Below are 16411 nucleotides of genomic sequence, written 5' to 3'. Positions count from 1 at the left end.
GAGGCGCAGCGTCCCGTTTTTGCCCTGCGCCCCCGCAAATTATCTGCGCTACGCTTCATTCACGAAGCAGTAGCCACGTAATTTGCGCGGGCGCTCCTCAAAAATGCCCGGCGTAAGGGCGCGTAATTTAAATGATCGCGTAGGGGGCGTGGATCATTTAAATTAGGCGCGTTCCCGCGCCGAACGTAGTGCGCATGCTCCGTCGGGAAACTTTTCCCGACGTGCATTGCGGCAAATGACGTCATTTGCTTCAAAGTGAACGTAAATGGCGTCCAGCGCCATTCACGATTCACTTACGCAAACGACGTAAAATTTAAAACTTCGCAACGCGGGAACGACGGGTATACGTAGCATTGGCTGCCCCTGCTAATAGCAGGAGCAGCCTTACGCGGAACCCGACGAACGGAAACGACGTAAACTGCGTACGCAGGGCTCGCGTAGGGTTGTGAATCGGCGTTAGTATGCAATTTGCATACTATACGCTGACCACTACGGGAACGCCACCTAGCGGCCAGCGTAAGAATGCAGCCTACGATACGACGGCATAAGGAGCCTTATGCCGCGCATATCTTAGGCTGCAGTCGGCGTATCGAGGTTCCTGAATCAGGAGCATTTGAGACGCCAGCGCAAGTAAGCAATTGCGCTGCGTAACTATGGTTACGCAGACGCAATTGCTTTTTGAATCTGGGCCAGTGTTTTTAATCACGTCCCCAACAATCTGTGACTCCTCCTTCAAATGTCACAAATTGGGAGTTTCCCATTTCTGACGTACACGTGTCGCATTTTACAGGAACGTTCACGGCAAATCATTTGTTTATTTACCGGCAATGTCGCAATCTGCCCCACACTAATGTCGCAATGACGGATAGTTTATCGACCCGATATGTACATAAGAACGACAACTAATGACAAGCCCTTAACCCCTCTCTGCCCAGCCATGGGACTTTATGATCAGGTGACCGGTCACATGATCAGGAGCCCGCCCTGCCCCCCTCCCGATCATGACTAGAGAGACAGCGAGGGGCTGATGACGGCTCAGTCGCTGTGCTGGGATTGTTCTCTCTACAGAGAAGCCTCATCTATCCGTGTGTGGGGTGTCGGCGTTAAAAAGCGACACCTTTTGTCACCGAGCATCAGAGCGGCGCGATTCTGGGAAAAATGAGAATTACTATTTTATTTTTTTTTGCTTAGAATAAAGATCACGATTCTCTCGCCGCAACATCATCTTTCACATTATACAAAAAAAATTGGGCTAACTTTACGTTTTTTTTTTTTTTTCATTAACCACTTGTCCACCGCGCCTATTTTGTCACTTCTCTCCTTCATGTAAAAATCACAATTTTTTTGCTAGAAAATTAATCAGAACCCCCAAACATTATATATATTTTTTTTAGCAGACACCCTAGGGAATAAAATGACGTTCATTGCAACTTTTTCCCCCCCCCCCCTCGCACGGTATTTGCGCAATAATTTTTCAAACTGAATTTTTTGGGGAAAAAACACAGTTTCATGGATTAAAAAATAACAAAACAGTAAAGTTAGCCCGATTTTTTTGTATAATGTGAAAGATGATGTTACGCCGAGTAAATAGATACCCAACATGTCACGCTTTAAAATTGCGCACACTGATGGAATGGCGCCAAACTTCGGTACTTAAAAATCTCCATAGGCGACGCTTTAATTTTTTTTACAGGTTACTGTTTTCGAGTTACAGAGGAGGTCTTGCGCTAGAATTGTTGCACACGCACTAACGCACGCGACGACACCTCACATGTGGGGTTTGAACGGCGTTTACATATGTGGGCGGGACTTGCATGCGTGTTCGCTTCTAAGCACGAGATAACGGGGATAGGGGCGTTTAAAAAAAAAAACATTTTTTCATTTTATTTTACTTCATTTTTTTACATATTTTTTTTTTTGATCACTTTTATTCCTATTACAAGGAATGTAAACATCCCTTGTAATAGGAATCAGTGTGACAGGTCCTCTTTATGGAGGGAGGCGGGGTCAATAAGACCTCCCCCACATCTCTCCTCCAGGCTTACAAGCATGAAATCGGTGAAAAAAAAATCACCGATCTAATGCCGACAGCCGCGATTGCGGCTTTGTTTACTTCCGGGTACCGGGCGTGACGTCATAACGTCGTACCCGGACCTCCGACGGTCATAGAGATGACAGGTGACCATCTGGTCACCAGTCATCTCTATGGTTTCCCAGCAAGCATCGGCCGATTCGCTCTCCAGGCCCCCGATGGCACGGGAGAGCCCGGAGAAGCACCGGATGGCGGCAAGAGGGGACGTCCCCTTCCCGCTGCCTATAAGAACGATCAAGCGGCGGAACCAAAAAAAAAAAAGCGTCAATTTTGAAGAAAAAAAACAATATTTTTTACTTTTTGCTATAATAAATATTCCCCAAAAAAAAGATATAAAAAAAAAAATATTTTTCCCTCAGTTTAGGCCGATGTGTATTCTTCTACATATTTTTGGAAAAAACAAAAAGAAAACGCAAAAGGCGTTTATCGGTTGGTTTGCGCAAAATTTATAGCATTTACAAAATAGGGGATAGTTTTATTGCATTTTTTTTTTTTACTACTAATGGCGGCGATCAGCGATTTTTTTTGTGACTGCGACATTATGGCGGACACTTAGAACAATTTTGACACATTTTTGGGACCATTGTCATTTTCACAGCAAAAAATGCTATAAAATTGCACCGATTACTGTGAAAATGACAATTGCAGTTTGGGATTTAACCACAAGGGGGCGCTGAAGGGGTTATGTATGACCTCATATGTGTTTCTAACTGTAGGGGGGGTGTGGCTGTAGGTGTGACATCATCGATTGTGATTCCCTATATAAGGGAACACAGGATCGATGACGGCACCAGAGTGAAGAACGGGGAAGCTGTGTTTACACACACCTCTCCCCGTTCTTCAGCTCCGGGGACCGATCACGGGACTCCAGCGGCGATCGGGTCCGCGAGTCCCGCGGCCATGGAGCTTCGGGAACGGGTCGCGTGCACGCGCCCACAACCCAACGGCTATGCTTAAAGGGCAACGTACAGGTACGTTGATGTGCCCAGCCGTGCCATTCTGCCGACGCATATCGGCGTCAAGGGGTCCTTAAGTGGTTAAAGGAGTGCAGGCTGGGGGGGGGGGGGGGGGGCCAGCCCCAATACAAAGGAATCATTTTTCTTTCCCCCGGAGATTGGCTTTAATACAATTCCAGCAGCGGAGGGGAAAGCCATTCATTACAGTCACATAAAAAGGATTACACTTTACTAACCACAAACATGACAAATAACCTGGCACCGTCCAAAGAAAAAAGTAACCAATCGAGTCAGCCATCCTCAACTATTAGCATCTAACCGCAGAACTCCGATCCCATTCCCCGGGCTGCACTGCCCCCTGTAGGTCATTATGCCCACTGCCGCTTCCCCCCGGGATCCCACGTCTTCTGCAATATTCACACTTTCTGCCGATGTCTGGCACAGCCGGGTGGCCCTTTTAAAGGGAAACAGCCTTCATAATAATAAAAAGGGACGCGCAGTCCTTAAAATAGACGCAATCCTAAAAAAATACAGTAAAACCTTGGTTTGAGAGTAACTTGGTTTGAGAGCGTTTTGCAAGACGAGCTAAATTTTTAAATACACTTTGATATGCAAGCGATGTCTTGATATAAGAGCAGCGTCATGTCACAACTGAGTATAAAAGAGAAGAGAGGAGCCTCTAAGTGTAGCAATATGGTTACATTTAACCACTTAAGATCCGGACCTTTAGGCAGGTAAATGACCTGGCCACTTTTTGCGATTCGGCACTGCGTCGCTTTAACTGACAATTGCGCGGTCGTGCGACGTGGCTTCCAAACAAAATTGGCGTCCTTTTTTCCCCACAAATAGAGCTTTCTTTTGGTGGTATTTGATCACCTCTGCGGTTTTTATTTTTTTTGCGCTATAAACAAAAATAGAGCGACAATTTTGAAAAAAAAATTCAATATTTTTTACCTTTTGCTGTAATAAATATCCACCAAAAATATGTACTGTGGCCTGTAATGTACACAGTGACCTGTAATGTACACAGTGCTCTGGGTGGTCTGGGGGGGCCTGTAATGTACACAGTGCTCTGGGTGGTCTGAGGAGGCCTGTAATGTACACAGTGCTCTGGGTGGTCTGAGGAGGCCTGTAATGTACACAGTGCTCTGGACAGCGGTCTGAGGAGGCCTGTAATGTACACAGTGCTCTGGATGGTCTGAGGAGGCCTGTAATGTACACAGTGCTCTGGGCGGTCTGAGGAGGCCTGTAATGTACACAGTGCTCTGGGTGGTCTGAGGAGGCCTGTAATGTACACAGTGCTCTGGGCGGTCTGAGGAGGCCTGTAATGTACACAGTGCTCTGGGCGGTCTGAGGAGGCCTGTAATGTACACAGTGCTCTGGGTGGTCTGAGGAGGCCTGTAATGTACACAGTGCTCTGGGTGGTCTGAGGAGGCCTGTAATGTACACAGTGCTCTGGATGGTCTGAGGAGGCCTGTAATGTACACTGTGCTCCGGGTGGTCTGAGGAGGCCTGTAATGTACACAGTGCTCTGGATGGTCTGAGGAGGCCTGTAATGTACACAGTGCTCTGGATGGTCTGAGGAGGCCTGTAATGTACACAGTGCTCTGAGGAGGCCTGTAATGTACACAGTGCTCTGAGGAGGCCTGTAATGTACACAGTGCTCTGAGGAGGCCTGTAATGTACACAGTGCTCTGGGTGGTCTGAGGAGGCCTGTAATGTACACAGTGCTCTGGGTGGTCTGAGGAGGCATGTAATGTACACAGTGCTCTGGGTGGTCTGAGGAGGCCTGTAATGTACACAGTGCTCTGGGTGGTCTGAGGAGGCCTGTAATGTACACAGTGCTCTGGATGGTCTGAGGAGGCCTGTAATGTACACAGTGCTCTGAGGAGGCCTGTAATGTACACAGTGCTCTGGGTGGTCTGAGGCCTGTAATGTACACAGTGCTCTGAGGAGGCCTGTAATGTACACAGTGCTCTGGACAGCGGTCTGAGGAGGCCTGTAATGTACACAGTGCTCTGGATGGTCTGAGGCCTGTAATGTACACAGTGCTCTGGGTGGTCTGAGGAGGCCTGTAATGTACACAGTGCTCTGGGTGGTCTGGGGGGGCCTGTAATGTACACAGTGCTCTGGGTGGTCTGAGGAGGCCTGTAATGTACACAGTGCTCTGGGTGGTCTGAGGAGGCCTGTAATGTACACAGTGCTCTGGGTGGTCTGAGGAGGCCTGTAATGTACACAGTGCTCTGGACGGTCTGAGGAGGCCTGTAATGTACACAGTGCTCTGGACGGTCTGAGGAGGCCTGTAATGTACACAGTGCTCTGGACGGTCTGAGGAGGCCTGTAATGTACACAGTGCTCTGGATGGTCTGAGGAGGCCTGTAATGTACACAGTGCTCTGAGGAGGCCTGTAATGTACACACAGTGCTCTGGACGGTCTGAGGAGGCCTGTAATGTACACAGTGCTCTGGACGGTCATCTGAGGAATCATGTGATGCTGCACAGTGCTTTTTTTACCGGAGCAGCTCTGAGAATAGGAGAGAAATCTAATGAAGTTCAAAGCTTATCCATCGTTTACTTGACACACGAGTGTCTCACGTGATAGATATATATATAGACATTGATCTATTTAAAAGAAAGCTCCACCCAAGCGGTAACACCCCAGGGTGGGCGAGAACAAAGCCTGGAATAATGACAGGCAGGTCTGCTGGGGCCCCATAGAGATATAAAAGAGGACGGGTGACTCGGAGTCCTCATTGCGCTCTACCTGAAATAAACAAATCATCATTTAAAGGCGGCGGCTCGCTTTGGTTTATGTTAATTGCCTCTGCCCCCCCCCCTCCCCCAGGGGACATGGAAGCCATAGACAAGACGAAATCTATCGGACTCGCATTTGAAAAATGAAAAATCGTTCAGTATTGCTCACAATACTATCACCATGCAGTGACCAAATTTCAGATGAGAAATCAACATAAATTATTATTATGAATATTATAATTCAGGATTTATATTTCTTCGACCGTTTTGCGCAGCACTTTTACATTTACAAATACAGGAGGGTTAAGAGGACCCTGCTCATGAGATATAGTGACCAGACGTGACCGGGGACAGTCCCCAGACTCAGGACAAGGTCCCCGGGCCAACACTGTCCCCAGATTGTAGGCAGGGGCCACCGGGTCTAATTCTGGGCTGCGGTTACTGCTCTTCTCCCCCTGCAGTGCCGATCCAGCCCTGAATTTGATTGTAGCACAAAAAATAAAAAAACAAACAGAGGTGATCAAATACCACCAAAAGAAAGCTCTATTCGTGGGAAAAAAAGGATGTCACTCTCGTTTGTGTACAACGTCGCACGACTGCTCAATTTTCAGTTAAAGTAAAGCAATTCAGAATCGCAAAAAAAAAAAAAAAAGTGGAGTTCCACCCAAAAATGGAACTTCCGCTTTTCGTAATCCTCTCCCCCTCCGGTGTCACGTTTGGCACCTTTCAGGGGGGAGGAGGGAGCAGATTCCTGTGAAATACAGGTATTTGCTCCCACTTCCGGGCATAGATCACCGATGTGACCTACGCCACGTCCGGCGCCAACCCCTCCCCCCCCCAGTCGCTGTCTTCTGGAAAGGCACACAGGTCCTAGAAGACAGCCGAGACCAGTGGAACCGCGCAGTACGAGTCGCGCATGTGCAGTAGGGAACCAGGAAGTGAAGCCGCAAGGATGGCGAGGATGTCGGCGGCGGCAGCACCGGAGAGGCGAGGGACAGATCGGCTTCGGGTGCCGACATCGTGGACACCCAGCACAGGTAAGTGTCCATATAATAAAAGTCAGCAGCTGCGGTATTTGTCACTACTGACTTAATATTTTTTTTCTCCGGCGGAACTCCACTTTAACCAAATAAGGACCGGAAGGATTTAGCCCAGGGGTCTCAAAGTACCGGCCCGCGGACCGGTTTTAAATGGCCCGCAGGCAGGGCGTGTCCCGCGGAAGTGTAGATCGAGGTGCATGAAGAGTAGCGCAGGAAGCGTCTGTCATAAGTTCACTTGTCTCTCATGTCACACTGCTACTCCCTGGCGGCCCCTTCTCTCTTCTCGTCCATCCCCATTTGCTTGTGACATCATCTGAGATGGACGAGAAGAGAGGGGGGCTGCCGGGGAGTAGCACATCAGGGCACATGGCACATCAGGGTACAGGGCACATGAAACAGCACATCATGGTACAAAGCCCAGCACATCAGGGCACATGGCACATCAGGGTACAGGGCACATGAAACAGCACATCATGGTACAAAGCCCAGCACATCAGGGCACATGGCACATCAGGGTACAGGGCACATGAAACAGCACATCAGGGTACAAAGCCCAGCACATCAGGGTACCCTGATGTGCTGGGCTTTGTACCCTGATGTGCTGTTTCATGTGCCCTGTACCCTGATGTGCCATGTGCCCTGTCCTGATGTGCTGTGCCCTGATCTGTACCTTGATGTGCCATGTCCTGATGTGCTCTCATGTGCCCCATGTTCCCTGGTGTGCCCCATGTTCCCTGATTGTGCCCTGATATGCTCTCATGTGCCCTGGTGTGCTCGTATGTGCCCCATGTGCCCTGATATGCCCCATGTGCTCTGATTGTGCCCCATGTACCCTGATGTGCTCTGATTGTGCCCCATGTACCCTGATGTGGCCCATGTACCCTGATGTGGCCCATGTACCCTGATGTGCCATGTGCCCCATGTACCCTGATGTGCCCCATGTACCCTGATGTGCTGGGCTTTGTACCCTGATGTGCCGTTTCATGTGCCCTGTACCCTGATGTGCCATGTGCCCTGTCCTGATGTGCTGTGCCCTGATGTGCCATGTCCTGCACTGTGCCATGTGCCCTGTCCTGATATGCCCTGCCCTAATGTGCCGTGCACCCTGATGTGGCCTGTTGTGCTGTACCCCTATGTGCTGTGCTCTGATGTGCCCTGTACCCTGATGTGCTGGGCTTTGTACCCTGATGTGCGCTGTGCACTCATGTGTGCTGTGCCCTGTGCCCTGATGTGCTGTACCCTGATGGTGAGTGGTCAGTGTGTAGTGTAGTGGTCAGTGTGCAGTGTAGTGGTCAGGGTTAATAATGCGTTCGCTGACACCAGTACTGTTTTTGAAGTTTGAAAGTTTGCATGCGGCCCCCCATGGGATATGGAAACTTGTCTTGTGGCCCTCAGGTAATTTGAGTTTGAGACCCCTGATTTAGCCCCTTAAAGAGGGAGGTCCAGCTGGGGCAATTTTTTATTTTTTTTAAGTCAGCAGCTACAAATACTGTAGCTGCCAACTTATATTATTAGGGCACTTACCTGTCCAGGGAGCCCGCCATGTCGGCCCTCCAGCCGATCTTCGGATCGGCTCCTGGGTGCTGCCGCCTGGTAAAGGAACCCAGCAGTGAAGCCGAACTGCGCATGCATAAAGTGTTCTAATTGGCCCAGCAGTGGGGGGGGGGGGGAGAAACTTCTACAAGATCTTAAACGATGTTAATACAAGCATCATCATACATAAGAACAGGACGTCCAATAGGTTCATACAGGTGTGATGGACAGGTTGGCCAAATCGTGTGCCTGGCCCAGAGATCCTGGCGCTGATCCATCTCGCCTTCTGTTGTTCCACGTCCCAGCTGGTCTGGGGAGCCTGGGAAAGTGGATTGAAATATATGCAATGTTTAATAATGACAAAGACTGTGGCTGCAATAGCTGGCAGTGTGCCCAGTGCACAGTGTCCTTTCCATCCCGTGTGTAGAACAAAGGGGCGTGAGCTCTGCAGACAAAGCCTGTCATCATTACCTCTATAGGTGCCGGCAATAGCAGAAAGTACCTTTACACCAGGGTTTGACAAATTTGGAATCTAGGAGCCAGCTAAAAAAGTTAGGAGCCAGAAAACGCGCCCCGTCCCGACGAGCTTGCGCGCAGAAGCGAACACATACGTGAGTAGCGCCCGCATACGTAAACGGTATTCAAACCACACATGTGAGGTATCGCCGCTATCGGTAGAGCGAGAGCAATAATTCTAGCCCTAGACCTCCTCTGTAACTCAAAACATGCAACCTGTAGATTTTTTTAAACGTCGCCTATGGAGATTTTAAAAGGGTAAAAGTTTGTCGGCAATCCACGAGCGGACGCAATTTTGAAGCGTGACGTGTTGGGTATCAATTTACTCGGCGTAACATTATCTTTCATAATATTAAAAAAAAAATGGGGATAACTTTACTGTTGTCTTATTTTTTTATTTAAAAAAAAGTGTAATTTTTTCACAAAAAAGTGCGCTTGTAAGACCGCTGCGCAAATACGGCTCGACAGAAAGTATTGCAACGATCGCCATTTTATTCTCTAGTGATCCCAAAAATGTGTCTAAAAGTGTTTGATTTGTCCACCATAATATCGCAATCTCAATAAAAATAAAAATAAATGCTGATCGCCGCCATTACTAGTAAAAAAATAAATAATAATAATAATAAAAATGCTATAAAACTATCCCCTATTTTATAGACGCTATAACTTTTGCGCAAAAAAGATTACACTTTAATAACCACAAACATGACAAATAACCTGGCACCGTCCAAAGAAAAAAAAAGTAACCAATCGAGTCAGCCGTCCTCATCTATTAGCATCTAACCGCAGAACTCCGATCCCATTCCCCAGGCTGCACTGCCCCCTGTAGGTCATTATGCCCACTGCCGCTCTCCCCGGGATCCCACGTCTTCTGCAATATTCACACGTTCTGCCGATGTCTGGCACAGCCGGGTGGCCCTTTTAAAGGGACACGGCCTTCATAAATAATAAAAAGGGACGTGCCGTCCTTAAAATAGACGCAATCCTAATAAATACAGTAAAACCTTGGTTTGAGAATAACTTGGTTTGAGAGCGTCTTGCAAGACAAGCAAAATGTTTTAATAAATGTTGCCTTGATATACAAGCGATGTCTTGATATAAGAGTAGCGTCATGTCACCACTGCGTATAAAAGAGAAGAGAGGAGCCTCTAAGTGTAGCAATATGGTTACATTTAATGAAGGGACAACATTTAGCAACTTATTGCTACACTTAGAGGCGCCTCTCTTCTATTCATCAGAAAACCTCCTAGACGTCTGTGGCGTGTTTCATACAGACGTCAACTGCAGAGTTCTGCTGTACTGTCCCTTTAAGAAAAATCCCCTAATACTTTCACAAGTACATAATCGTTGCAACACAACTCTCCTCTCCCGGCCCGGCTCACATGCACAGGAAATATTTGCTGCAAAATCTGAGATGATTTGTCATTTCTAAGCATTAGATGTCTACCGAAAAAAAAAAAAAAATTACAATATAAAACATTTTTTTTTTATTATATAATTTTTTTTATAGTGCCTTTTTTTTTAATTATTATTATTATTATTAATAATTGTATTATATATACACTTTTTTTATAGCTCCTTTTTTTTTTATATGGGCAGACCAACTGCCGACTGAAGGAGTGTGTATGGCAGGCTGACAACATTGCTGCTAACTGTAAGGCAGTGTCAGCGTTGTCGGTAGGGCTGGGAAAAAATTTATTTTAAAAATCGAGTTGGTAGGTCAAAATCGATTCATATTTAAAAAAAAAAAAAATGTATTTGTTAGATTCCCCGCCCCCCCCCCCCCCCCCCCCCCCGCCAGGACCGGTGCCGACACCGTGCCGGTCCTAAGGCAGGAGTTTTTAGGCGAAGCGAGGCCGCGGCTTCGGACTAGGCCGAAGCCTCGCCTAAAAACTCCTGCCCGCAGCTCCTCCATCAAAAAAAAAAAAAGAAAAAATCAATAAAAAAAGAAAAAACTCAATTTGAATCGTAAATCAAGTTTTTTTATATAATTTTTTTTTTTTTTTTTTAAATCACCTAGCTCTAGTTGTCGGCCTGCAATAAAAAAATAAAAAACTCGATTCAAATCGTAAATCAAGTTTTTTTTATAAAAAAAAAATTAAAAAAAAAATCGCCTAGCTCTAGTTGTCGGCCTGCAATAAAAAGTTCTGTTACTGGCGGATCCCCAGTTTTTTGGGATCCGTTCATATGCCTGGACCGGCACCCAACTCAGTCTCTTGGTGAGCCGCTGAGAGCCTGAGCCGGCTGATCCCGCCTCCTCCACAGCCCGAGGAGGGGGGCAGAGCAGAGAGCTGCGACTGACAGTCAAGGAGCACCGAGAACCGAGCGATCAGCAGTGTTTGATCGCTCGGTTCTCAGCCTTAGAGCTGGCGGGGGACAGACGCAGCATCCACATAGGTAGACATTCCCATACTTCTCTTATAAATCTGATGAAAATAAAATATCCAAAATTAGAAAATAAAACAAAACCAGCTTTGGCTGCAAAGATAAACCTTCAAAAATGATTTGCTTTAAAGTAGAAATCAGATGCAAATAAGATAAAAATGAATATCCCAATAAATTGTAAAACAACAACAGCATCTTTTGCTGCAATAATCAACTTCAAATGAGGAATCTATTCCTGCAGTACTTTTCTTCTGCCACTAGATGTCCTCAGCTGAATGACCCCAGACTGACTGGACAGCGAAAGGAGAAGCAGCACAGTCTCTCCTCCTATCAGCATGCTCCTTGTCAGCATATAAACTGACTGGCTCCTTGTGCAAGAGACCGAGACCAGGTCACATTCAAATGCTTTAAATAGTTTTTTAAAATTAGTAGTAAATGCTGGTCTACCACTTTTATCTACGGGCGAGCCCTATAGTAAGACTTACCTGTCGGTACTGGGAAGATTTCCAAAACTTGCACAGTTTAGGAGATATTCAAAGTGCATTGCAGCCGGTGACATTACTGGCGCATGTGCTCTGAAGGTCCGGCATACACACGCATGCGCAGCCACTCATAGCAGGAAGATGCAAACCCAGAAGGAAGACCGGGGGGGGGAGAGAGGTCAGCCTTCATCAGTGGGGACAGCGCACCGCTGGAGGGCTTTGTTCTAAGGTAAGTCTCTCATAATGTGCTAGTATGCGATGCATACTAGCACATTATGACTTTGCATTGCAGGGGATTTTTCTTTTCTTTTTCATCCATCCATTGCGGTTAACTACTGCTTTAATGATTAGAGAGCTGCATTAACTAGTTGCCGACCAGCCGCCGTCATTCTACAGGGGCAGGTCGGCTCTTTTAGCGGCCACTAGGGGCGAGCCCCCCGCTCGTCCGTGACTCCCCTCTGTGACTTTGTGACTCCCGTGTGTAAACACACAGCTCCCGGTCCTGTCAGAGGGGGGAAACGCTGATCCTCTGTTCATACAATGTATCAGTGTTTCCCCTAGTGAGTCCACCCCCCCTACAGTAAGAACACACCCAGGGACATACTTAACCCCTTCCCCGCCCCCTAGTGTTAACCCCTTCACTGCCAGTGGTATTTTTATAGTAATCCAATGCATTTTTATAGCACTGATCGCTATAAAAATGCCAATTGTCCCAAAAATGTGTCAAAAGTGTCCGATGTACCGAAAAAGTGTCGCAGTACCGAAAAAAAAAAAAAAAACGCTGATCGCCGCCATTACTAGTAAAAAAAAAAATATTAATAAAAATGCCATAAAAATACCCCCTATTTTGTAAACGCTATAACTTTTGCGCAAACCAATGAATAAATGCTTATTGCGATTTTTTTTACCAAAAATAGGTAGAAGAATACGTATCGGCCTAAACTGAGGAAAAAAAATGTTTTTTTTATATATTTTTGGGGGATATTTATTATAGCAAAAAGTAAAAAATATTAATTTTTTTCAAAATTGTCGCTCTATTTTTGTTTATAGCGCAAAAAATAAAAACCGCAGAGGTGATCAAATACCACCAAAAGAAAGCTCTATTTGTGGGGAAAAAAAGGACGCCAATTTTGTTTGGGAGCCACGTCGCACGACCGCGCAATTGTCAGTTAAAGCGACGCAGTGCCGAATCGCAAAAAGTGCTCTGGTCTTTGGGCAGCAATATGGTCCGGGGGTTAAGTGGTTAACTTGGGTCTTGTATATCTGTCCGGAGTTCTGCTTTAAGCACACTGTATACAGTGAAGAATGATGCCAAACATACTGAAAGGCAGATTAGGGGTTTGCATAGAATTTAAAATTGAAAAATAAGGAAGCTTTTATATAAAAAAAAAAACGATCACACACACAGCTGGCATTTGAGACTTTTTAGGCGATCGGCGGAATTAAATCATTGGGAGGATTTTAAATATCAGATTAAAGATCATTCATAATTAAAAACAATGGCCACTTTATTGATACGCCGCGTAAATTCAAAGCTGCGCCGGGGTATCTTCTTTCTGTATTCAGAAAGCAAGATACGCCGAAATTAGGCTAAGATCCGACTGGCGTAAGTCTCTTACGTCGTCGTATCTTAGTTGCATATTTACACTGGCCGCTAGGTGGCGCTTTCGTCGAGTTCAGCGTAGAATATGCAAATGAGCTGGATACGCCGATTCAGAAACGTACGTGCGCCCGGCGGATTTTTTTACGTCGTTTGCGTAAGGCTTTTTCCGGCGTAACGTTACTCCTGCTATATGAGTCGTTCGCGAATAGGGCTTTGCGTAAATTACGTTCACGTCGAAAGCATTGATTATTTGCGACGTGATTAGGAGCATGCGCACTGGTATACATTCACGGACGGCGCATGCGCCATTCGTGAGAAACGTCATTTACATGGGCTCAGGTTTTATTCACATAAAACACGCCCACCTCTTGACAAATCGAATTCGGCGCGCTTACGCCGGCAGATTTATGCTACGCCGCCGCAACTTAAGGAGCAAGTGCTTTGTGAATACTGCACTTGCCTCTCTAAATTGCGGCGGCGTAGCGTTAATAACATACGCTACGCCCACACAAATTTACATCCCCCTACCTGAATCTAGCCCATAGTTTTTTTTTTTCAAAATGGTCGGTCTTTTTTTGTTTATAGCGCAAAAAAAAAACGCCAAATGCCACCAAAAGAAAGCTCCATTTGTGGGGAAAAAAATTACGTCTATTTTTTTTTTTGGGAGCCACGTCGCACGACCGCGCAATTGTCACTCAAAGCGTGAAAAGTGCTGAAAATCGGCCTGGGCAGGAAGGGGGTGAAAATGCCCTGTATTTAAAGTGGTTAATAGTGTTGAGGGGTGAGGACTTACTCTTTGGTGGCCACTCATCGGAACTTGAACTGGCAGGAAATGTTAACGTTTTGAGTTGCCTCCAGGACAGGAATAAAAGGGGAAATTTTCCAAAAAAAAAAAACTTCAGTTTTAACTTCGGCATTTCCTGACTCTCTATAGATTTCCTCTGACTTCCTGTTGTGTCTACGAGACACAAAGTGAAGAGAAATCTCCCTAAAGAAAGCTGCCCGGGGTTCAGCTATTCCCCTCACGTTATACAGTAATAACAATTGTTTGGGCTTTACATTACCAGGCATTCTTAGAAAGAGGTCAGCAATGGCGGGCCCTATATTTCACCAATCACAGGTGGCAATTCATGGCCCCTTCCGTTCCCGTCGCACAATATCCAAGGGAATCATTGGTTGGCAGTGGTCCATGCGTGGGCAGATCATTGGCAGAGAAGTTCCAAAGTGATCTCCTAATCTTCAATTCACAGGCAGCTTAAAGTGACCCGTTACAGGAAAAGACGACAGCAGCCAGAAATATGGCCCTTGTACTTTTAACGCTCCTACCCCCTCCAATGACCCAAAACCAAGCTCATCTAAAAACAGGACCTCCTCGCTCCAAAAACAGGTCCCTAGCAGACACCCTAAGGCAGGCCTCGACAAAATCCGGGCGCCCGATCGCAATTGCGACAAGAAATTGTGACCTGGCGCCTGGGGAAGCTTAGGACTGCAGAAGGCCGCGGCCTCAATTACCGGCCGGCGCGATCGTGGCGGGCCCGCGTCGGCGGTAATTGAGGCCGGGGCTTTGCGGCCTTCACAGAAGGAAGCTGAGGCCTGCAGAAGGCTCAAAGCCACGGCCTCAATTACCGGCCGGCGCGCGATCGTGGCGGGCCCGTGCCCACCGGTAATTGAGGCCGCGGCCTTCACAAAAGGAAGCCAAGGCCTGCAGGAGGCTCAAAGCAGCGGCCTCAATTACTGTCCGGCGTGCGTTCGCTTCTGTGCGGGCGAGTTCGGCGGGACGAGGTGCGTTTCTTGGCTCCTAACTTTTTTAGCTGGCTCCTAGATTCCAAGCAAATTTGTCAAACCCTGTCCTAATGCAGGGTTTCTCAACAGGGTTCTATGGGACTCTAGACAGGGCCGTCTTTAATGTTGATTGGACCCTGGGCAAACATTTTCGAGACATGCAGTGACACAGTGAGGCATGCAACAACGGCACAGTGAGGCATGCAACAACGGCACAGTGAGGCATGCAACAACGGCACAGTGAGGCATGCAACAACGGCACAGTCTGGCATGTAATGGCACAGTGAGGTGAGGCGAGGCATGACTAGTAGGAAGGGGGTCGTCTTATATGGTGAGTATATCCCAAAATCAACATTTTAGCTGTAAAATTAGGGGGTCGTCTTATACGCCGGCAAATACTGTATATATATATAAAGAAAGTTTAAGAGTTGCTGCACTTACAATCATTTCTTTCTCTTTCAAATATCTTCATAAAGGTTACATACCAAAAAAGTATTCAGACATGTCTGAATTACTTTGAAACCTTTTTGTTTTTCAAATATATATGAAAAATGATGTAAAATTTTTTTTTATAATAGTGGTGGTGAAATATTAGGGCTGCCACTAACAATTATTTTCATAATCGATTAGTTGGCCGATTGTGTTGATTAATAACTTAAAAAAAAAAAGTGTGGTGTATAATTTAGTTAATATGTAAAGTTTAAAAAAAAAATTATTCTTAAATATCCCTATGAAGTGGTAAATATAAATCACCAACTATATGGTTAGGGAGCAAAATCTCCAATCCACTCTGAGAATAACAGACAGAAGAGATATATACTGTATATACTATTGGAGGGTGAATCTGTGAAATATCATCAGACTCGGATAAAAAAAATAAAAAACATTTTAAAATAAAAAAAATAAAAAGATAAAAAGACTTTTTCAAACAGAACTGTAATATTTTATATGCTGGCCATTCAACATCTTCCTTCAAAAAAAAAAAAAAAAAAAGAGAATGTTCATTCGATGTTCTAATCGTCAGTGGGGGTCAAATCAACGTTAGTTTTCAAGCACAGTGACGGGAAAAGTTTAAAAATAATAGAAAACTAAAAATTTCAGACAGCGTTTGTGATTTTCATTCATTTTAACACTGAATGATAAAAGCAAGTGAAGATTTCAAACAACATTCTTTCATTCAGCGAATGTACAAAGATTTTTCGTATTAATATAATATTAACAGTAGCGATTATTTACTTTTTTTTTTGTACTATAAAGGGCTAATTTTC

At 45.9% G+C, this 16411-nt stretch overlaps 1 protein-coding gene across 5 annotated transcripts in view; it reads right to left on the bottom strand.

The window, feature by feature from the left end:
- TRAF3 (TNF receptor associated factor 3) overlaps positions 1-16411 on the bottom strand; it is a 139866-nt gene that overhangs the window by 88904 nt on the left and 34551 nt on the right. The gene's annotated exons all lie outside the window — the stretch shown is intronic.

The sequence above is a fragment of the Rana temporaria genome, chromosome 13 (assembly GCF_905171775.1).
Source record: "Rana temporaria chromosome 13, aRanTem1.1, whole genome shotgun sequence".
Lineage (NCBI taxonomy): Eukaryota > Metazoa > Chordata > Amphibia > Anura > Ranidae > Rana > Rana temporaria.
This window is presented reverse-complemented; position numbering and strand designations above follow the sequence as displayed.